This window comes from Narcine bancroftii, chromosome 5 (genome assembly GCF_036971445.1).
Source record: "Narcine bancroftii isolate sNarBan1 chromosome 5, sNarBan1.hap1, whole genome shotgun sequence".
Lineage (NCBI taxonomy): Eukaryota > Metazoa > Chordata > Chondrichthyes > Torpediniformes > Narcinidae > Narcine > Narcine bancroftii.
This window is the reverse complement of record NC_091473.1, coordinates 217,355,228-217,379,692: the sequence shown is the minus strand read 5'-3', so window position 1 is coordinate 217,379,692 and position 24,465 is coordinate 217,355,228. Positions and strand designations below refer to the sequence as shown.

Sequence of the window (24,465 nt, the reverse complement as noted above, 5' to 3'; positions counted from 1 at the left end):
AGCACTTGTCTGCACTGCACCAATTGAACAGATCTGTGTGTCGTGGGCTGTATAAATATTGCTGGAGCTCCAGCTGTCCAGGAAAGTGGTGATGATGCCCATGGCTTATAGTTGGTAGGAAAGATACAGTCCCATTGTGGGCAAATCGGGAGGGTGGAGATGGGCCAAAAAGGCCAACATGCATATGGTGGGATGAAGGGCCTATTGCCATGCCATACTACTCTATGACTTAAGGAAGTATAATGTCCTCATCTCAGGAAACCCAACATCTCATTTGTTCTTGGATCCACAATAGTTAATGTGGCTGCTCCAGTGGAACTTAGAGAGAACATCACAGGGACAGCGCACCCTCATACACTGCCAATCCGAAGCCACCCGCAAAATGGAGTGACATCACTAGGGTAGGTGTCACCCGATGCGGTAACTCATGGTGTACCCTCTCCCCCCGCCCCACAGACCGAGTGAATGAGTTTACCGAGCGTAGAAGAAACAGGAGTGTGTTTCTTGTATGGTAGCATAGAGTTTTAGCCTTATTGATACATGTAATACATATTGATACATGTAAGTTGGTCTTATAAAAATTATTTTTGTTGTTATAACTAACTACAGGAATATTTTTATTAAAAAAATAATGAAACACTGCACAAAAATCTTATAGACAGTCGTTTTGGTGTCACCCCCTCTGATGGGGGTCCACACCTCCTGCACCCCCCTAGTGATGTCTTCTAATATTCCATCTGGACCCTCTCCCACCAGGTGGCATCAACAATGACCTCCCAGTTTCCATTAGGCCCCCCCCCCTCTCTCTCTCTCTCTCTCTCTCTCTCTCTCTCTCTCTCTCTCTCTCTTTCCTTACCCCTCTGCCTCAAGCTCCCCACCCCTTCCCTCTCCATTCAGGGAGCTACCCCACTGCTCTTATATCACTTGTCAGCTATTTTTTGTGCTCTCTCATCCACAGTCACCTATTGCATATTCAGGAGTCCACATGCTGGACTCAACCCTTCGGGTCAAAAGGTGACCTCCAAGATGTTGTGCTGGAAGCTCAGTGATTCGATGTTCTCTTGTTGGTTCACTTTATGGAAAATGGTCCAGCACAAACATAGCTTGTAAGTTATATTTTACATTTAGGTGAACGGCAGGGTAATAGGCCATTTCAGCAAAGAGCCCATATCCACAAATTAACTTACAACTCCCATGGGGTCTTGAAGGGTGGCAGTAAACCTGAGCATCCAAAGGAGACCCATGCAGACACAGGGAGAATGTACAAGCTCCTTACAGACAGTACTAAATTCCAACGCAGGTCGCCGGCACTGCACTAACTGCTGCATTGTCCTTGCTGCCCTACCCTTGATCTCTGGCCAACCCTTGCCTGAATTGTGTGGCTCCTGCTGCTTGCAGGCATGGACTACTTCATTTGGCTGAGGAGACTGTGCTGTCTTCAATAAGTAACCTCACATCTCACCTTACAATGGAAGGAAGACGTTGAAGAAGATGCAGGTTTGAGGGACCCCTTTGGAAGATACCCTGAGACTGGGATTATTGCACCTGCTTTGTTTTCTCATTAGTATTCTGACTGAAAATCAGAAAGATCTGCTGAGGGAGGAAAACTTGGAAAAAAAAATCCCAGAACTGAACATATTGGAAATGCTCAGTAGGTCAGGCCACATGGGGTAGGAAGAGAAACATTTCAAGTGGGAGGCAAAAGAAGTTCACTGAACTGCAGAGAGGGAGGGCAAGGGGGTGATTACCGATAGAGTAACACCGGCGTGACCGTGGTGTTAAACTGTAAGCATGGCTATTGGGTCAATCAGTGATAGGGGTCCATTGGAAAGTGATCTGCCGGGCATGTCTTCCTGCACTGCATTTCACAACTCCAATATTCCAGATTCCAGACTTTTTTTTGTTATGTAATAGAACAGAAGTAATACAGTGAAACCTCGTTAGAACGCGATTCGTTAATCCGTGGAATCGCTTATAGCGCGGGTGTCTGTGAACCCCAAACATTGATTTTTGGATGCCAGGCGAACAGTGGCTGACAGCCACAAACTCAAAAATGGACCTTATGACTCATTTACAAGATGTGTATGTTAATATGTGGAATTTAATGGTCTTATTATAGGGTTTGCGTCACAGTTTTCTGTTTCCTGCTTCCTGAATCATGACATATATGCATCTGTTCCACGACTCGGCTGTAACGTGGTATGAAATCTTGGACCCCAACTACTGCATTCTAATGAGGTTTTACTGTATTACATAAAATTGCATTTTGTCTGCTGTAATGCAGACAAAGATTCACCGTCAGCAGAAATTGCCTGGCGCTCTCTTACAGTTAGAGAAAGGGAAGCAAAAAAGAGTGCCCTTCATAGACACCGAAAGTCTGTGGATTTGCCTCCAACAGTCCGGCAACCCCTGCAGACTGTACAGACTCCTGTTCAATGCATCAGAACCCAACATCCAACCCTCTGACATGATGAAGAAACCTTCAGTTTTCAGGGCCCTTCAGGAGTTCTCTTTTCCCTTAGCATCTATCTGATACTAGGCCCTCATGCCAGCCTGCAGCCTGGCACCTCCTCAATCATCTTACACATCCAGTCTCTCCCTGATGTGGTAGATCATCCAATTATTTTCTCTCACTCTGCATGCCCACACTTGCTTTGTTTCTCCTTACAATTCACAGAGGCTGTTTGATAAATGATTTGTGCCTCTTCAACAGTCAAATCCTGGTTGGGTATCATCATATTGCAGTTCACCAAAGGGGCGAATGCTTATTTGTAATGCCAGAGGTAATAACATAAATAACATAACATAACATATCGATTACAGCACGGAAACAGGCCATTAGGCCCTTCTAGTCCGCACCGAACCAAACACCCCTTTCTAGTCCCACCTCCCTGCACAATGCCCATAACCCTCCATCTTCTTCTCATCCATATACCTGTCCAATCTTTTCTTAAATAATACAATTGACTCCGCCGCCACTAGTTCTCCCGGAAGATCATTCCATACGGCTACCACTCTCTGAGTAAAGAAGTTCCCCCTCATGTTACCTCTAAACCTCTGCCCCTTAATTCTTAACTCATGTCCTCTTGTTTTAATCTTTCCTCCTCTTAATGGAAATAGTCTATCCACATCCATTCTGTCTATCCCTTTCATAATCTTAAATACTTCTATCAAATCCCCTCTCAACCTTCTACGCTCCAAAGAATAAAGACCCAATCTGTCCAATCTCTCCCCATACTCCAGATGCCTAAACCCAGGCAACATTCTGGTAAACCTTCTCTGCACTCTCTCCACTCTGTTTATATCCTTCCTATAATTAGGCGACCAGAACTGCACACAGAACTCCAAATTAGGCCGCACCAACGTCTTATACAATCTCAACATCACCTCCCAACTCCTATATTCCATGCAATGATTGATAAAGGCCAGCATACTAAAAGCCTTCTTCACCACCCTATTCACGTGAGTTTCTACCTTCAGGGAACGATGTACCGTCACTCCTAAATCTTTCTGCTCTTCTGTATTCCTCAATGCTCTCCCATTTACCACGTATGTCCTATTCTGATTCTTCTTACCAAAATGAAGCACCTCACACTTATCAGCATTAAATTCCATCTGCCATTTTTCAGCCCACTTTTCTAAGCAGCCCAAATCCCTCTGCAATCCTTGAAAACCTTCTTCATTATCCACTATTCCACCTATCTTAGTATCGTCTGCATATTTACTAATCCAATTCACCACCCCATCATCTAGTCATAAGTAGGGAAACTGGTCCTTTGGCCCATCAAGTCCATGTTAACCATCAATCCTATATTAATCCGATTTTAATTCCCCCCCACATTCTAATCAGCTCCCCCTACATTCAACAGCTCATTAGGGGCAATTTACAGTGACCTAAAAACCTACCAACATGCTGTTCTTTAAGATGTGGAGAGGAAACTCATATGGCTGAAAGGAGAACATTCAAACTCCACACACAGCACGAGAGGTCAGATCTCTGGCATTGTTGGACATTGGCTTCACTGGCAGAAGGCAAATAATGGGGAAAAAAACTGGCTGCCGGTGGCCAGTAGGGTTCCGCATGGGCCAGTGTTGGGTCTGTTACTTTTCACGCTGTGTGCAAATGATTTAGATAATAGAATTGATGACTTTGTGGTCACGTTTGTGAATGATACGAAGACTGGTGGACAGATGGTGGACAGAACAGAGTCTGCAGAGGGACTTGGACCAGTTGGGAGAATGGGCAAAAAGATGTTGGTAAGTACCGTATAAGGCCATGCAGTTTGGTCGAAGGAATAAAGAAGTAGATTATTTTCTTATTGGGGAGAGCCTTCCGAAATCAGTGGTCCAAAGGGGCTTGGGAGGCTCAATGCAGGACTTCCTAAAGGCTAACTTGCAGGTTGAGACGGTAGTGAGGAGGGTGCAAATGTAAAATAAAAGAAATAATGCTAAAACTTTATAAGGCATTGACCATATTGTAAGCAGTTTAAGGCCCTACACCTAAGGAATAATGCACTGGCATTGGAGAGGGTCCAGAGGAGGTTTATGAGAATGATCCCAGAGATGAGGAGCGTTTGAGGGCTCTGAGACTGCACTCGCTGGAGTTTAAAAGGTTGAGGCATCTCATTTAAACCTACCAAATATTGAAAGGGCTGGATAGAGTGGACTTGGAGAAGAGGCTTCCAGTAGAGGGAGAGTCTAGGACACTGGTTTTCAACCTTTTTTTCTCCCCACTTGCATATCACCTGAAGCAATCCCTTGCTAACCTCCACAGAGCACCTATTGCATAGAAATGAAAGGACATCCTCTTAGAACAGAAATTTCTTGAGCCAGAATCTGTGGAATTTGCTTCCAAATCATTGGGTAGATTCAAAGCAGAGGTTGATAAGTTATTGCTCAGTCGACCATCAAAGGTTATGGGGAGAAGGTGGGAGAATGGGGTTGAGGTGATAAATGCATCAGTCAGGATTTGAATGGTGGAGCCAATCTGATGGACTGAATGACCTGATTCTGATCCTACACCTTATAGTCTACCTGCCTGTGCCACCGGACCAACATGTGGGGAGATTGGAGAGCTTGGGTTTCCGACACAGTGGGAACATTTCAAATGGAAACATCCCAAATTAAAAAGTGCACTGACCTGGCCTTACAAATTCAGCACATTTGGCAGAAGGCAGGGAAGGGGTGACAAAATTCTCCTATACAAGGCCACTTGTGTAATCTGAAAGCATGACAGCATGAATTTGAAAGGGAGTTTAATTTGTACCAGAGGAGATAACTTGCATGGAGGAAGATCAGACGTGTGATACTAATGATGTAGATTAGTGGTTCTTAACCTTTTTCTTTCCACCCATGTACCACTTTAAGATTTACCTGTTCCTGAGGTGCTCTGTGATCAGTAACAGATTGGTTAAGGTGATATGTGGGTGGAAAGAAAAAGTTTGAAAACCACAGTTTTAATCGTACCTTAATTGACTCGTTATGTGCACGATTTCACACCTCCAAAGGAAATGGCCCAGTGACAATTTTTCTCAAGCAAAATATGTCAATAGCAATTGGGTCTAGAGTAGTGATTCTCAACCTTCCCTTCCCACTCACATCTCACCTTAAGCAATCTCTAACTAATCACAGAGCACTGGTGGCATAGGGAATACATAAAGTGGGATGTGAGTGAAAAGATAAAGGTTGAGAATCACTGAATTGTAGATATTTCTGTGTGACCCATTCTGCATGGGGTGATTTTCGAAAGGAAAATAATTCTGTTAACCATTAAACACCAAAGCAATAGCTTCACATACTGTCTGCCCAAATTAGTTTATGTGTCGACAGCACTTTGAATGTCTCCTTATAAACACCTCGCATCATGGAAATTCACAGTTTTAATCCAGAAGGCCACCTGTTGGTGATGTGTGAATGATGTAAGTGGTGGGGACTGTTCAGAACTTTCTATTTTCTGTTTTAACTATTTAAACCGCTCTCATTTCACCGTGGAATATTCCATGCCCAGCAGTGTCCCTGCACCCTGAGGTTCCAACATTAAACCTAGAGCTTCAGATGAAGAATATTTTTTTTAAAAGTCACTTTTTGTTCGTCTGCTCCAGCACACAACTATACCGCAAGAAAAAAAAGTTCTGTGCTTTCCCTGGTTCTTGGAATGAAGTATTATTTTCTCCAATTACTTCTCATTTCTTCTCAAAAGGCACATTTTCTGCACAGTACTTTATTAGAAACTTCACTTGCACCTGTGTTCTGCCGTTTCTTTTGCTGTGAGTGGCTGTGTGGTTGAAACATTCATACTGCTGATTATTGTGTGTGGGGAAGTGCATTGAGTTAACTTATGTGTGTTGGTGGAGAATTTGTTTTAGTTCAATTTATATTTAAATTTAGAAATCCAAAATGATAACATGCCCTTCCGGCCCATTAGCCCATCTGACCCAAATACACCAGTGAACCTACAGACTTTGTATGTTTTTGGAGGGTGGGGGGGAAACAGGAGCCCCCGGATCCACACCACCCAAGACGTGCTCTGTGCTCACTGTTACCATCAGGAAGGAGGTGTGGGTGTCACAGGACTTACGGCACCAGGTCCGGGGATAGTTGCTACCCATCAACCATCAGATTCCTGGACAACAGACTCATTCAGGGACTCGTGTCAGGTCTCCTACTTGGCTCATTATTTTTCGCTGAATATTTATATTTCTGAATTTGATGTCAGTTTGTTTACATTTCTTTCTTTTGTTTACATTTGTTTTTTGTATGTATTTTTTTTTCCTTCTTGAGTACATCTTAGTTACCAGAAATGTAGGAATTCTACCTTGCCTGCAGGAAGAAGATTCTCAGATTTGTATGTAGACTGACAATAAATTTGAACTTTGAACTATGGGCAGAATGACTTATAGACAGCGCCGGATTTGAACTCGGGTCCCTGGTGCTGTAATAGCATTGCGCTAATTGCTATGTTAACCGAGCCGCCCATGATTCTGCCAGTGCAGGTCCACTGTGTGTGCCAATACCAAAATCTACCCACGTTTGTATGCGCACAAGTCTGTGCAGGTGTGTGCAGGTGTGCAAATGAGTGTTGGTGCAGTTGATGCTAGGCTGCACGGGTCCCTGTTCCAGGGACCTGGGTGTGATCCCACGTGAGGGTGCAATCGCGCTGCAGAGTGTGCGCAGGAGATTCATCGGGATGTTGTCTAGGATGGAGTGTTGCAGTTCTAGGGAGAGACTGGGTCTTTTTTCCAAGGAACAGAGGCGATTTGATAGGGGACATGACTGTGGCATGTAAAGTTATGAGGGGTGGCAGAGCTTGGTTCAAGAGGGACATATAAAAGAGTCTCAGATAGGCACATGGATGTCAGAAAATAGAGGGTTATGGGCTGTGACAGAGGGAAGGCTGTGGGCCAAAGAGCCCATACTGTGCGATACCGTTCAGTGTAAACTGCAGGAAACCTTTTCCCATATCAGAAGTAGATAAAATGAAAATGCATAGATTTAGGAGAAGGGGTAGGAGGGGATTTGCAAGGTCCTTTTCCACCCGGAGTGGTGAATACTTGGAACACATTGCTGGAGAGGGTGGTGGAAGCAGAGTCACTGACTGCATTCAAGAGGTATCCAGATGAGCACAGGAATCAGGCAGAGAAAGCCAAAGGCCAAGAAGATAACATTAATGCAGATGGGTGCCTCCTAGTGAGCTAGAACAAGATGGGCCAAATGCCCTCTCTCATGCTGTCTGACGCTAGGACCAGGACTCTCCTTGTCATAATAACAAAATCGAGCTCCCTCTCTGTTATTCTGCCCATAAAAATTCTGCAGCGGTATTTTGAAACAAAAAGATTCTGTCCCATATCCTCGTGGGATTTCTTAGATCCAGAATCGAGAGTTAGACAAGAATACTCAGAAAGTCTTTTCAGTACATTTTATTTCAGTACTTGGTTGTGGTTTAAATCCTTGCTGAAAATCTAATTGGACAGTAAACAAAGGCGTCAGCTATTGACGGTTCCATTAAATCTAAAAATAATGGTTTATATTTACAATGAATCAGGATTTATAACACTTTTAGCTTGTCTTCATTTGTCATTCTAGCATTAGGTGGTAGTGTGATTCAGATAGTTTGCTTCTACTGGGGAAAGTTCCTTGGCAGTGTGAGTGTTGGTCACAATCAGGACTGGGAGCCGACTGGAGAATATGTACCTCACCGGGGACTGGGCCATAGAAACATAGAAAATAGGTGCAGGGGTAGGCCATTTGGCTCTTCAACCCTACACTGATCATGGCTGATCATCTACTCAGTACCCAGTACCTGCCTTATCCCCATACCCCCTGATCCCCTTAGCCACAAGGGCCAAATCTAACTCCCTCTTAAATATAGATAAGGAACTGGCTTCAACTACTTCCTGTAGAAAAGAATTCCACAGATTTACCACTCTCTGAGAGAATTTTTTCTCTCTCATTTCAGTCCTAAAAGACTTCCCCCAATTGGGAACAACCTTCCTGCATCTAGCCTGTTTAATCCCTTAAGAATTTTATATGTTTCTATAAGATCCCCCCTCAATCTTCTAAATTCCAGCAAGTAGAAGCCTAGTCGATCCAGGATTCCTACCATCCCTGGTATCAAACTGGAAAACTTTCTTTGCACTCCCTCTATGGCAAGGATGACTTTCCTCAGATAAGGAGTCCAGAACTGTACACAATTCTCCAGGTGTGGTCTCACCAAGGCCCTGTACAGCTGCAGTAGAACCTCTCTGCTCCTGTACTCGAATCCTCTTGTTATGAACATACCACTCGCTTTCCTCACTGCCTGCTGTATCTGCATACCCACTTTCAATGACTGGTGCACAGTGACACCCAGGCCTCTAGGTCTTACCTAGAGGTAATAATCTTCTCTCCTGTTCTTACCTCCAAAGTGGATAACCTCACATTTATCCATCTACCACGCTTTAGCCCACTCACCTAACTTGTCCAACTTGTCACTCTTAGCATCCTCTGCACAGTTAACCCTGCCACCCAGCTTCGTGTCGTCTGCAAACTTGGAGATGCTGCTTTCTATTCCCTCATCTAAGCCATCTCAGTGTACAGAATAGGGCTGGATCCCCACTAAGGAATATGTACCTTGAGTGTTGTGTTCTCAGCTAGGACTGAATAATCCCTGTGTTCAGTACAGGAGTGGGTCCCCACTGAGGAGTATGTATCCTAGGTGTACAGTTCTTAGTTAGGACTGGATGGTTCCAGTGTACAGTAAAAGTCTGGGTCCCTCCTGGAGAATATGTATGCTGGGATGGACAGTGTTCTGTTAGGACTTGGCAGTGATCTATGATTCCAATTGTGTTTCCCAATGTGTAGAGTGCAACTCAGCAGATCATGAATACAAGAGACTGGATAGATCCCGATGTAAGCTTGGATGAGGGTCCACATGAACAACAGGAATTGTCAGCTCCAGGAGTACAACAGGGTCTTCAAACACCACATGCGAGCGAGGATCCAGGTATGACTGCAAAAAAGGACCTCCCTTTCCAGTTACACAGCACACATCTAGGACCATAAACCCCAGATCCACAATTCAAGCCCATGCCCTTACTTTGGACAAAGAGGCTTTGAAGAAGATGTCTCACATGAAGTGGCAGATAAACTGAAGGAGTCGGGAACTGAGAGGATTGTTACAGAAGTGATGAGTTTCAGCCTGAAATGCTGCAAGAAACTGGGTCATACAAATCCAGGAAGTGAGAGTTGGATGCAAGTCCTTGCCCATTGCTGATGAGACAGGTTCCTAACCCTGCAGATGACTAAATATAGCCCGTTCTTGCAAAATAAGAAGAACAAAGGGAGAGAAAAATTGTTGTTTTGATGTGAAACAAAGTGGATTCCTACAGACAGTCTCAAACTGGCTAACGTAGCAGTTAGCGCAAAGCTACTACAGTGCTAGCGACCCAGGTTCCAATCTGGTGCTGCTTATAAGGAGTTTGCATGCTCTCCCCCTGACCTGCATGGGTTTCCTCTGGGTAGTCCGGTTTCCTCCCATCCTCCATTACCGTACTGTATATCTAAATTTAGAAAAAAATTATTTGCCAACCATGTTACTGCTTTCTCTGAGAACTTCTTGTGCACAGGCTGACTGCTTTGTAAGCAAATTGTTCCAATTTTTCTTGATATAAAATAGGGCTCACAGGATATTTTCTGCAGAGATGAATGGCGATGCCTTGGCCAAGGTGGTGTAACTAGTGTTAGGGTGAATGGCAGAAGCTTGGAGAAATTTTGAAGATTACAAAACGGGACTCTTGACCATTGAACAGGACAGCAGGTCCTTTGGCCCACAATCATTAAACCAATCTTACTACACAAGGTCAATATCCCTCAGTCCCCTTTTTGATCATGTGTCAATCTCAATGCCCTGCAGTCATATTGACTTCCACTCACCCCCGCATCCCCCCTCCCCCCCTCCCCCCACAGCTATGCACTGGAACTTCCCTCTCGCTGAGTGAAAACATCAGATTAGCGCAGACAACAGAGCCCAACAGTTCCAGAGGAACTCAGCAGGTCACACAACGTCCATGGAAGCCAAAGGAGATTGCCACTACAGGCCTGAACAAGAAGGTGAGGAGGAGGGCAGTGGGGGAGAAGCACGGGCCAGCAAGTGGATACAGATGGGAGGGGGCTGAGAAGGATTCTCTCTGATAGGAAAAAGAAGAGAAGGAGGGTGGCAAGCTGAAGGAAAGGAGTCAGAAGGAGACCAAGGAAGTGGGAGGGAGCTAACAGAAATTGGAGGTTGACATTGGTGCCATCTGGTTGGAGAGTGGGTGCTGTTCCTCAAATTTGCGGGTGACCTCTACCTGACTGTACTCGAGGCCATGGACAGACATGTCAGTGTGGGAATAATGTGTGGAATTGAAGTGGTCGGTGTGGTGCACTGTTAGACAGAATCAGACACACACAAGGTAAAGACTGAACAACAGGCTTTAATCCACAAAGACTTCCACAGAGCCAGGCTGGCTCTGGCTGCAGCAACTCTGTGTGAGGCCTCGGGAGGCCGGCACAGGCTTATATCCTGGAGGGTGATTGACACCCGACCGGGTGGGGCTTGATCCATTCAGGCCGACTGATTGACAGCCGGCCAGGTGTTGTCCTGTCCCCTTACACTTCTGCAGGTACAGAGGATGCCCCCTGCAGTAGGCTGGTGGTCTACCACCACATTCACCCATTTCTTTAAAATTGTCCCAGGGGCAGGGGGAGCAGTAACAAGAAATCACACCCACTATGTACACACAATATTTACAGGTTGAGACGATTTGGTGGTCGGCTGGGTCTCTGTGACTGTCGTAGGACCGGCTCCTGGTCACTGATCAGAGGGGAAGTGGGGGGGGCTGGCAGCAGGGGTGTGTGTGGCGTGGTGTGGTGCCGCATGGAGAGGTGGCCAGGGGGTCCGGGGTCGACATATGCGGGTCGTATTGGATGGGTGGCGGGGGAGGGGGGGGGCGGGTTCTTCACTTAAGACAGAAGCGGTGCCCTGGTGGTCAAGGAGGCCCTGCATGCCCCATAGCTGCATGGGAACAGGGATGTATGCCTGGTCAGCGTCGTCCTGGGTTGGAGGGTGGCGTGGTGTGGTGGGTGGTCCTGCTGGTGCCAGGTCCCGGGTTGAGACGGCCTTGTGTGTCCGTACATGCTTACGCGGAAGCAATGGTCCCGGGAATGAGAACAGATGTTCGTGAGGGGTCTCATTGGTAGCCATGCACAGCAGTGACCAAATGGCATGGAGCGCCTCGGGCAGGGCATCCTGCCAGAATTCAACGGCCCACCCTTTTGACCTGAGAGCCAGGAGGACTGCCTTCCAGACCACCCCATTCTCGCCCACTTGCCTGTTGCCTCTTGGGTTATAACTTGTAGTGCGACTGGTCGCGATACCTCTCAGGTAATGGCGCAGTTTGTCACTCATGAAACTAGACACCCCGGTCGCTGTGGATGAAGGTGGGGTAGTCAAACATGGTGAAGGTCTGCCCCAGGGCCCTGATGATGGTGGCTGTGGAGGTGTCCGGACAAGGGATAGCGAAAGGGAAGCGTGAGTACACGTCCACTACCATGAGGAAGTAGATGTTTCAGTTCGTGGAAGGCAGGGGCCCTTTGAAGTCCATGCCGAGACGCTCGAAAGGCCAAGTAGCCTTTACAACATGGGCCTGGGAGAGGTGCGGAAGAAGCCGGGTTTACACTCTGCACAGACCCGACAGGTCTCGGTCATGTCCCTGACGTCTCTGATGGTGTACGGCAGATTTTGGGACTTAACAAAATGGTACAACCGGGTGATGCCCGGATGGCAGAGGGACTCATGCAATGCCTGCAACCTGTCGTCATGCATAGATGCGCAGGTGCGGCAGAGAGCATCAGGGGAGTCGTTAAATTTCCCGGGGTGGTACTGGATGACTCTCCAGCGCAGGATCTTGTCATTCTTTATCTTGCTCTTGTGGGAAGTGTTAAACATGAATGCCATAGCCCGCTGGTCCGTGAGGAGCGTGAATCTCCTGCCGGCCAGGTTGTGGTGCCAGTGGCGGATCACTTCCACAATCACCTGGGCCTCCTTTTCAATGGTAGAGTGCCCTAGCTTGGAGCCGTGGAAGGTCCTGGAAAAGAAGGCGACGGGGCGCTCCCCCCTTGGTTGAGGGTAGCAGTGAGGGCCACCTCGGAGGCATTGCTCTCCATCTGGAAGGGGGAGTCCTCATCCACAGCCTGCATCGTGGCGTCCGCGATGTCTTTCCTGATGCGGGTGAAGGCTGCCTGTGCCTTGGGTGGGAGGGGAAAAGTTGTGGCTTGGGCCAGTGGGCAGACCTTGTCCGAGAAGTGAGGGACCCACTGCGAGTAATAAGAGAACAGGCCCAGCCACCTGCAGAGGGCCTTTAGCGTCGGGGGGAGAGGTAACTCCATTAATGGGCGCATCCTTTCCGGATCTGGGCCAACGACTCCATGGGCCACGATGTACCCAGGATGGCGAGGCAGGTGGTGCCGAACACACACTTCTCCTTGTTGTAAGTGAGGTTCAGCTCCCCAGCCATCTGGAGGAATTTTTCCAGGTTAGCATCGTGGTCCTGCTGGTCACGGCTGCAGATCATGACGTTATCCATATATAGGAACATTGCCTTCAGCTTATGCCTGGCTACCATGTGATCCATCTCCCGCTGGAAGACGGAGACCCCGTTTGTGACCCTAAAAGGAACGCGGAGGAAATGGTACAGGGGCCCGTCCACCTCAAAGGCGGTGTAGGGCTTGTCCGTTGGGTGGATAGGGATTTGGTGATTCGCCGACTTCAGGTCAATCGTGGAGAAAACCTGGTAGAGGGCAATCTCATTGACCATGTTGGTGATCCTCGGCTGGGGGTAGGCATCCATCTAGGTGTACCGATTAATGGTCTGGCTGTAATCCACGACCATCCTCGGCTTACTTCCCCCTTTGACCACCAGGACGTGGGCTCTCCAAGGGCTGTCACTGGGCTCTATAACGCTTTCCGCCAGGAGAGGCCATACCTCCTTCTTGATGAAGTCCCTGTCTGCAGTGCAATAGTGCCTACTTCTGGTGGCGATCGGCTTGCAGCCTAGCGCAAGCAGGTCCCCAGCGCCCCTGTAAGTACTGTAGGTCCAGGTGCAGGTCAGATTGACGATCACGCCAAAACTGCCCAGCTAGGAACCTGTATTGTTCCCGATATGGCAAGAAAGGCCACTTTGCAAAAGTGCGCCTCTCTAAACCTGCCGGCAGATGTGGGAAGAGCGCTGGAGGGGTGATGCGCAGTGTGGAGAGGCTGCAGGTTGGCCGGGGCTGGTAGGTTGGAGTGCTGTGCAATGTGAGTGATGGTTGGGGCCTCCTGAAGGCATGGGTGACAATCTGCAGGTGGCACTGGAAATACAGGCCCAGAAGGAATGGTGCGCAGAGTTTGGGCATGACTAGGAGTCTGAATCCTGTGTAAGTCTCCCCTCCCACCATTATATCGACCAAGCAGTGCCTGAGGGTACCAACAGTCTTATCCTTGGTGACCAGGGCGATCGAGCAGGTGGTGGGGTTGACCTTTAACCTTAGGGAGTGGGCCACACTTGGGTGAACGGAACTCTCTATGCTGCCACTGTCCAACAGGCACTTTGTTACCTGCCTGTTGACTCGCACGTCCATCATCGAGCACCTGAGAACATGGGGAATGTCCCTGGTCAGCCTGGTAGCGGCCAGGACCATCTCAGAGTCAGAGGGATGGGGAGCGTCGATAGGGCGGCCTGGTCATCGCCAGTGTTGACCATGTCATTGGGGCCCTCCGTGTCGGGCGCTGCCTGGCCCCAGATGGCGGCGGCAAGTGGGGAGCCGCTGCATGGCTGGCCTCCTTCTCCAGCCGTGTCCGCTGTGCCGGGGGAAGTGATGTCATTACGTCATCCGGAATGACGTCACACCGTGAGCCGGAAATGATGTTGCTGTAGTTCTCAGTGAGGGCAAGGGCTGGTGCAGATGCTCGGGGCACACGCTGCCACGGTTGCTGGCGGGGCCAGATGTTGCGCAGTCGAAATCGGGAAGATGGAAGTCATCACGGGGACAATGGCGTCGTCCAGCATGCGCACGTGGGGGGGGTCTGCGGGGGAAGTAGGGAGGTCATAGAAGGCTGCTGATCTGCCGGCAGGTTTAGAGAGGCGCACTTTTGCAAAGTGGCCTTTCTTGCCATATCGGGAACAATACAGGTTCCTAGCTGGGCAGTTTTGGCGTGATCGTCAATCTGACCTGCACCAGGACCTACAGTACTTACAGGGGCGCTGGGGACCTGCTGCAGCGACGTTCTCCTCCCCAACTCGGCCTGGGGCTGCAGCTGCAGTGTAAGAGGGCCATGAGGGAGCCTGAGGAAAACCGGAATTGTAGGCTTTGATGTGCAGGGCTGCTGGTTCCAGGGTTTGGACCACTTCCACAGTCTTGGTAAGGGCATAGATGTTGTCCTCCAGCAGCTTTTACCAGATGGCCTCGAGCATAGCCCTCGGATGAAGGTGTCCCCGATCAGCCTCTTAACCTCCTCCACACCTACCCCGAGTTCAGCCAGACATGGTTGGGCCAGTTCTCGCAAGTGCCCCAGGTAAGACTCACCCATCTCCCTGGGTTGCTGGGCTCAAGTTTTGAGGAAGTACCTTGCACAGACCACATTCATGGGGGGGGGGGGGAGGCTTGTACAAGTTCTCAAGAGTTTCCATTGCGCTCTTGTACGTAGTGGAGTCTTTGGTTATCTGGAAGGCTCGGGGACCCAACTTTGATCAGAGTAGGACCAACCTCTTCCGATCGGAGTCCAGGATGTCGCCCTCATATGCCTCGATGATTGCCTCGACCGTGAGCTGCCAGATCTCGGAAATGTGTCTGGGCTTCCGGGTGGCGTGGGTCGACCTTGAGCCTCCCTGCAACAGGAGATTTTCCATGGCAGCCGTGGGAAAATTTTGTGGATTAAATTGTGGTGCCCTGTTAGACAAAATCAGACACACACAAGGTAAAGACAGAACAACAGGCTTTAATCCACAAAAACCTCCACAGAACCAGGCTGGCTCTGGCTGCAGCAACTCAGTGTGAGGCCTCGGGAGGCCGGCGCTGGCTTATATCCCGGAGGGTGATTGACACCTGACCGGGTGGGGCTTGATCCATTCAGGCCGACTGATTGGCAGCCGGCCAGGTGTTGTCCTGTCCACTTACACTTATGCAAGGTCAGAGGTTGCCCCCTGCAGTAAGCTGATGGTGTACCACCACAGTCGACTACTGGGAGATCCTTGCTGTTGGAGCGGACAGAGTGAAGGTGCACAACAAAGCGTCCAGAGTGGGTGATGGACAGAGGATGGTCAGTGCGCTGAGGGACACTTTTGCGTGCCATGTCTCTCTATGCCTCTGCCAGCAGGTTTTGAGGGGAGGAGCAGGTTTCTGTTGAAGAGCCTATCTTGTAGATTGCACACACTGCCAAGGTGCGCCAGTGATGGACTGAAGAATGGTAAACAGGATTAACCTCAGTTTCTGGGTTAAGGGATTACAATTGGGATGGGATGGATTGAGTTCAAGTTCAAGTTTATCGTCATCTGACTGTACACATACAACCAGATAAAATAGCGTTTCTCCAGATAGAAAGGTTCTTGTACAACTCTTTGAGCCCTTTTTAAACAGCGCTCCCAGTACATGCTGTCTCCAGAGAAAAGGGCCATTTTGATGATCCTCTATATTGACTTGCCATCCGATTCTTCGCCGCTACCGTGCCACACAATGATTCAGGCAGACAGGATGCTCACAATTGTGCTCTGGCACAAGAACCTATTGTCATTCATAATTAGAATCAGAATCAGGTTTATTGTCCTGAACATGTGCCAAGAACTTTATTGTTTTTCAGCAGAAATATTGTACATTGTAAAAATATTTACAATTTTGTAAATACAGGAATACCCTGTATAACATGGTTAATACGTTCCAAGCAAGTTCAGTGCTATGGAAAACAGTACTGTTTAGAGCATATTACAATGCACTTGAATGTAATACGTCCAATCCTATAAAAGGGATATATAAAACTGATCTTTATTGGCAATAAGTGAACATTGTTTATTTAAGAAAATATTTGTCTAATGTAGATTTGTGTCAAATTGCTCACATGAGGCTTTAACCGCGGGACAGAGCAGGGAGCCCGATAACAGCAGGGACAGAAATAACTTTTAGTGCAGCCACTTGACTCTCTCTTTTCCACAATTTCATCACCTATATATCAAATATTTTAAACTCGAGCTTGCAAAGTATTATGAGGTGGTTTAAATAGCAACAACAATGAAACTTTAACGTTGCAAATTTAGGGCTGCAGGTCAAAAATTTCAAACCGCGTTATGTCAAAACCAACGCTTTTCAAAACCATGTTATTCAGGTTAGCAAAAAATAAATTAGTGCAAGAAAGAGAAAAAGTGAGGTAGTGTTCTTAGGTTCATTGTCAATTCAGAACTGTGATGGCAGAGTTTTTGTACCATTGGGTGTGCGTCTTCAGGCTTCTGTACCTCCTTCAATGAGAAAAGGGGATGGCCTGGGTGGCAAGGGTCCTTGATGATAGAGGCTGCTTTCTTGAGGCACCTCCTCTTAAAGATATCCTTAACGGAGAGAAGATAATGCCCATAATGGCGCTGGCCTTTTCCTGCCCTGTGCACTGGCACCTCTATGCCAGACAGTGATGCACCATTCAGAATGTTCTCCACGGTACACCTGTAGGAATTTTCAAGTTTTTGGCGACATATCAAGCATCTCTTGAAATATCGCCCAGGTGTGCCTTCTTCATGATTGCATTGACATAAAAGGCCCCAGGAGAGGTCTTCACAGAGGTTGACACCCAGTAAATAAAAGTTTGTTCCTCTCGCCATTCATCCCATTATTTATTCTTCCCACTTTCCCACTTTCCTGTGAATTCTCCATGATGACAATTCAGTGACCAATTAACCAACTAAACAGGAGCACCTAGAGGAAGTCCGGAGTGGGGGTCACAGGGAGAAGGTGCAAACTCCATGTGGACAGTAGCAGCTGGGATTGGACCTGGGTGTCTGCTGCTCTGAAGTAGTACATCTACCTGCTGCCTACATAAGAGCAACATCATTTTCCTTGCTTTGCAAAAATGAGCCCTGTGTGCGGAATGCTAATGTGGTGGGGCATTTTGACATCAGGTAGGAAGTTGTTTTAGCTCTAATTAGGAGCATTAAAATGGATATATAAGTAAGATTTGTATAGTTGCATGGATAGAAGGGAAATGGAGGGCTATGGTTTGGGGCCCGGACAATGGGACTGTCCAGAATAACAGTTTTGCACAGACTACTTGGGCCGAAGGGCCTGTTTCTACGCTGCGGTGCTCTATGGTTCTATGTTCCCAGGGACTGATGGGACATATTCCAGATAGGAGAGGAGATTATTGGGACCTTGACCAAGATCTTTGTATCCTCAATTACAATGGGTGGGCAGCATGGTTGGCATAGCGGTTAGCGCATGCCAGTGATCGGAACCGGATCTGGGTTCGAATCCCGCACTGTCTGTAAGGAGTTTGTACGACCTCCCTGCATCTACATGGATTTTCTCTGGGGGCTCCGATTTCCTTCCATCCTTCAAAAAAATGCACCGGGGTGTAGGTAAATCGAGCGGCACAGACTCGTAGGGCAGATTTGGCCTGTTACAGTGCTATATGTCTACATTTTTAAAAAAGGTGAGATCTTGGAGGACTGATGAATAGACAATGTTGTACCTCTATTCAAGAAGGGAGATAAGTATAATCATGAAATTATAGGCCAGTGGTTCTCAACCTTTTTCTTCCCACCAACATACCACTTTAAGTAATCTCTATGCCATCGGTGCTCTGTGATTAGTAAGAGATTCCTTAAGGTGGTACGTGAGTGGGAAGGGAAGGTTGAGAATCACTGCTCTAGACCCATTTGTTACTGAAATATTTTGCTTGAGAAAAATTGTCATTGGCCCATTTCCTTTGGAGTTATGAAACCATGCACATAACAAGTCAATTAGGTACGATTAAAACTGTGGTTTTGAAACTTTTTTCATTCCACTCACATACTACCTTAAGCAATCCCTTACTAATCACAAAGCACCGATGACATAGGGAATACTTAAAGTGGTATGCGACTGGAAAGAAAAAGGTTGAGAACCACTTTTATAGGCAATTGAGCCTCACATCAGTGATAAGGAAGCAATTGGAGAGGATATTTAACCATGGGATTCATGCACATTTGGCAAGTCATGGCCAGGTTGGGAACAACATGATTTTGTGCAAGTCAGGTCATCCCTTACAAATTTGATTGAGCCTTTTGAAGAGGTGATGAAGGTGGTTGATGAGGGAAGGCTGATGGATGTGGTCTACATAGACTTCAGTAAGGTCCCTCATGGCAGGCTGATCCAGAAGGTCGAAGAAGCTGAGATCCATGAAGCGGTGATAGTTTGCAATCAGAATTGGCTGGCCCAGAGAAGACAAGAGGGGAGTGGCGTTATTCTGGCTGGAGGCCTGTGACCTGTGCTGTTCCTCAGGGATCGGCGTTGGAACCCCTGTTATTTTGTCATACACATACAGTAAATGACTTGGATGAAAAAGCATGCGGGTGGTTTTGTAAGTCAGTGGAGTTGTGGATAGCCTGGATATAGGACAGTTACTTGTATGGACAGAGAAATGACAGATGGTGTTTAATCCAGACAAGTGTCAAGTGTTGCACTTTGGGATGTTGAATATAAGGGGAAAATACACAGCTAATGGCAAGACTCTTAACTGGTATACCTGGATCTGAGATCCAGGTCCATAGCTCCTTGAAAGAAACCTCACAAGTTGTTAGAGTAACAAACAATGCTGACAGTATTGGTCAGGGCAGTGAGTACAAGAATAAGGAAGTCATGTTACAGTAATATAAAAATTTTGTTAGGCCGCATGTGAAGCACTGTGCAATTCTGGTCGTCCCATTACAAGAACGACATGAGGGTGTTGGAAAGAGGACAGAAGAGGCTTACCAGGATATTGTTTGGATTAGAGAGCATAAAGTGGGCAAGGTTGGGTTGTTCCCTTCGGAGGTTAGAGGCTGAGGGGAGACTTCATAAATAGGATGGACAGTCAGAATCTTTTCCCCCAGATTAAATATGTCCTATACAAGAGGACATGCAATTAAGGTGATAGGTGGGGGGAGAGTTTAAAAGAGATATATGGAGCAAAAGTGGTGCCTGGAATGGGCTGCCTGGGGAAATGGTGGAGGCAGATACCACAGTAGCCTTAAATAGGCTGAGTACGCAAGGATTGGAGGGCTATGTGTCAGCATAGTTTAATTTGGTATCATGTTGACTCCTGTGCTGTTCTACATTCTTAGTTCTCAGTTTGTGGCACTGTGGGTGTTTGGGAAGGGAATGGGCAGTATAGTGACACAGTTAGTAGAGCCACTTACCTCACAGCTCCAGTGATCCTGACCTCGGGTGCTGTTCTCCTTGTGACCACATGGGGGGGGGGGGTTCATGCCCACGTGTTATCAACTGGGTCACGAGTCATCAAGGTTGCCCACGGGACCCGTACATAACAGGTGCAAATGGTTTGTGGATCAACTAGTACCTCCATCAGCCTGGGCCCAAAACAAACCCAACATTGTGACAGAACCACCATGGTTGGGAAGTCATAGATCTGTTAGGGTGGTGGTTCACGCTACTACATCCCCAGCGACCTGGATTCAGGAATCTGCTACTCTCTATTAGGAGGTTGTACATTCTTCCTCAGAATAAACGGGTTCCCTCCCACCCTCTAAAAATGTACGAGCTTTGTATCGGTGCATTTGGGTGGATGAGCTCATGGGCTGGAAGAGCCTGTTACCAATGTGCATCTCTAAATTTAATTTTAAAAAATCTCAAACACCTAAACTTTTCTCAGACATTGCCTTACCTGATGACCACCAACCAATTCAATCTTCAGAGTGTCCCAGATGCTGGGGCTACCCTGAAGCCAAACATTAACTCCAACAGAGAGCAACAGGACTGGTTTGACCTGGAAAGACTCATGGCAATCGTAAAGCATTTTTTTTTGTACGCAAACCACAACCACCTGTCACAGGAAACCAGACCTGCAGGCATCTGAAAATTGAGGCCCAAAAGAACGTTGATCTGAAGGGCAGATAACGAAAGAGGTTTAGAAGCTATCCAATAATCACGGCATGAATGTGCAGAGAATGGAGGGATATGGACCACGTATATGCAGGTGGGGGTAGTTTCACTTGGTTTCATGGTTGTTAAAGATATAATGCTTGTCGTCATCACAGGCCCATGTGCTCAGCCTGCACCTGCTCATGCCACTGGCCCACAACTACCTTGACAGATCCAGCTCCAACAGTAGCATCAGGTTTGCAGACAACACAACTGCAGTCGGCCTTATCAGCAACAACGATGAGTCGCACTACAGAGAAGGGGTGGAAAATTTCACGAAATGGTGCGAGAAGAATAACTTGAGTCTCTACGTGGTCAAGATGAAGGAGATGATTGTGGATTTCAGGAGAAACAGGAATGACCACCCTCTACTACACAACAATAACTCTACTGGAGGGATTGGAGACCACAAAGTTCCTTGGACTTCACTTAACCAGTGACCTATTATGGACACACAACATCTCCTCAATTGTCTAGAAGGCGCAACAGCAAATGCACTTCCTGAGAAGACAAGTAGCAGGCAAGGCTTATGACCAACATTATGCCATTCTACTACAGGAGCTCTACTGAGAATGTCCTGGCCGGCTGCATCACAATGTGGCACATTTGCTGCAAAGAAATAGATGGGAGGTCAATCCATAAGAGTGGCAGAGAGGATCACTGGAGTCTTCTCCCCACCACCGCCTCCCCGCCCCGCCACCATCGACGTGATCTATTGGGATTGTTGTCTGAAGGGGGCACACAAAATCATTGAGGATCCCTTCCACCCTGCACACAGCACCTTTCAGCTACTCCCATTGGGAAAGAGATATAGGTGTATCAGAGCCAGCACCGCCAGGCTGAGGAAAGGGTAGTGAGAAAGCTGAGTTCCCAAAGGAACTGCTCACATTAACCATCTGACACCTTCACACTAATGAGCCAATATTTATTTATTTATTTGTATATTTGAATCCTTGCCCTGCATAGGTATTGTTTGTCTATATGTGTGTTATGTCTGGTTGGATGCCTGCGTGTTTTGCACCAAAGACCAGAAACACTGTTTCATCAGATTGTAGGTTGCAGATGACAATATACTTGACATTTGGGCCGAAGGGTCTGTTCTTGTGCTGTTCTATTCTGTGCTCTATGCTCTATGTTCAATGAACCTCGCCAGACTCTTGGGAATCTCTGATCCAGAATGACTCAAAATGGAGAGGGAGGATCTAGGCAGTCGAGCCTCTTCTTTGGGAGCAGAAGCCCTGTGTTACCACCTCCTAGGAAACCTAGTGCCACGTCCCACCAAGTATCCCTGCCATAGCTGTGGTGCCACATCGCTCATCTCAATAATGCAGATCTGGAGTGGGAGCAGGTCACTCTCAATCTCGAGGGCTTGGTGAAGGAGAAGGAATGAGAGATGGTCAACCTTCCTCACCACCCACCCCCCCCCACCTGCTTCAAGCCTCCCCTTGAGCTGTGATGGGGCTGCCAGACTGCATCCGTGCCTTGCCCCATTTGCATGCCTCCAATGCTTGCCGACCAGTCTTGAGGCCGAGTCAAATGATCCTGGGTCGACCCCCTCATTGGGAATGCTGCACTATCAAGATCCCAGACCTGACAGCAGATTATCTGTAGAAGCAATGGTTGGTGATCTGGTGAGCCTCTCTCTCCGCCACATCCATGGAGACTCCATCCCCTGCATTGGCTGATGACTTTTCTGGTCCGTAACACGTGGACTATTATCTCCTTCTGCTACCTGTCTGAGTGCATCTGATCTAAGAAGAACACGCTACAATAAGTTCCACTCTGATTTTGTTTTTGTTGGATCTCCCCAGCGATCCTCCAGCAGATATCTGTTACCTCACCAACAATCCCCCTATTCAGGGCACTGCATCAGATACCGGCTGTGGCTCCGGTTCATTTTGCATCGTGGGGCTTCTCAGACAAAGCCCTTTCATTCAGTGAGTACTCCCTTTGTTTCCTCCCTGCCCCTTGTCCCTGGCTCCCTCCCACACACTGTATTCCTGTCTCCGCTCCAGTTGCTTACTGGGTCAGACCAAACAATACGCTTCCGATAAACAAAATTTAAGCAATAAAATCCGCACATGCCAGGGTCAAATGTGCCGGAGAAGCTCAACAGGCCACACAGCATCCCGAGGATCTGATAGGATAACTAACGGTTTGGATCCGGGCCTGTCGACAGGGCTAAGTAAACAAGGCAGACACCTGGATGAAGCGGTGAGGAGGGGAATGGGGAGGTGGAGCTGAAAGGAGGGAGGAAGGGGAAGGGGAGAAACATATGCTAATGGGTAAGAGGTCATAGGTGGATACAGGTGGGAAGGTAAAAGAGAAAAAAACCATTTGGTGCTTCCAGTGTGGTCTCTATGTCTACGAGACTGGGGGATTGTTTCACTGAGCACCTTCATTCACTCAGTCCACTGCAATGGCAAGGACATCCCAGGGGTAAACCACCCTAATTCCAGGTACTACTCTAACATGTTTGACCATGGCCTTATGTACTGCCAATCCAAAGCTACACACAAATTGGTGAATCAACACTTCACATTCTGTCCAACCAGATGACATTGACATCGACTTTTTAAGTTTAGACAAGCAGCATGGTCACAGGTCCTTTCAGCCCACGAGCCCAGGCTTCCCAATTAAACCCAATGGACCAACAACCCCAGTACACTCTTGAAAGGTGAGAGGAAACCCATGCAGATACAGATACAACCTTCTTACAGACAGCGCCAGATTTGAACCCCCGATTGTTGGTGCTGTAACAGCATTGTGCTAATCGCTACGCTATAAGCATACCACCCAACTTCTCCAATTTCTGTTAATGCCGTCCCCTGTGTCTCTCCTTCCCTATCCCTCTGTCTCCTTTCCTCCAACACCCCAACCCCATCCCCTTTCCTTCCTTCTCTTATCTCCTCAGTTTCTAGCCTCCCAGCTCTATCCACCTATTTATTACCTCTTACTTGATAGTCCGTGTCCTCCCACTTCTCGCTCCTGTCCTTCCCCACCCCCCCCACCCCCCCGCCCTTTCCTCCTTCCTCTTATCTCTTCTACTTCCCCCACCTTTTTATTCAGGTGCCTGTCTATTTTTTTCTTGTGCCTGACAAAAGGGAAATATGTAGTTACCCTTTACTTCCAATAGATCTTGCATGACCTGCTGAGTTGTTTCTACAAACACCTTTGTGTAAAGCATCGGCTTCCAATAACCTGAAACATCACAGAGCAATTGCAAGGTGACTGTCACCAGTTAGGTCGCGTTTGGATTACTGAGTCCAGTTCAGGTCACTGCGATACAGTAAACAGAAAATTACAGTTCAGGATGTTGCCTGAACTGGGAGACTTTCGTCCTGTGGAGAGATTTGAAATTCTGGGCTTAATTTACTTAGAGCAAAGCAGGCCGAGGATATTTGATAGAATTATATGAAAGGCGCAGATCAGGTATATAGTCAACGCCTTTTTTTCCCATGGTAGTGGTATCAGAACCAAGTGGGCATCGGGTTTAGGTTGTAAATGAGAGGCAAGCTATTTTTGCATGGAGAGTTGTTGATATGTGCTGCCAGAGGAGCTGGTGAAATCGGGAACATTCACTGCGTTTAAGAGGAATTTAGACACACATTTAAAAAAGGCAAAACAGAGGGTTAAAGTGCTAATTAGTCATGGAAGTTTAATGGGATTAGTGCACCAAGGATGTTCTGGGACAAAGGTCTTGTTTCTGTGCTGTACAACCGCACTGCCCCCACCATAACCCCACTCCAAATCCACCAGGCATCTGCCTGCACTACTGACCCACGCCATTATTTTGCATTCCGGACAGCTGATAAT

At 47.5% G+C, this 24,465-nt stretch overlaps 1 protein-coding gene across 1 annotated transcript in view; it reads left to right on the top strand.

The window, feature by feature from the left end:
* Nucleotides 1–10,458: 10,458 nt before the first annotated feature.
* Nucleotides 10,459–24,465, top strand: part of apof (apolipoprotein F) — a 36,141-nt gene continuing 22,134 nt past the window's right edge. Inside the window, exon 1 of the mRNA XM_069936430.1 lies at nucleotides 10,459–10,587. The gene's annotated coding sequence lies outside the window, so the exon portion shown is untranslated. The remainder of the gene's footprint in view (nucleotides 10,588–24,465) is intronic.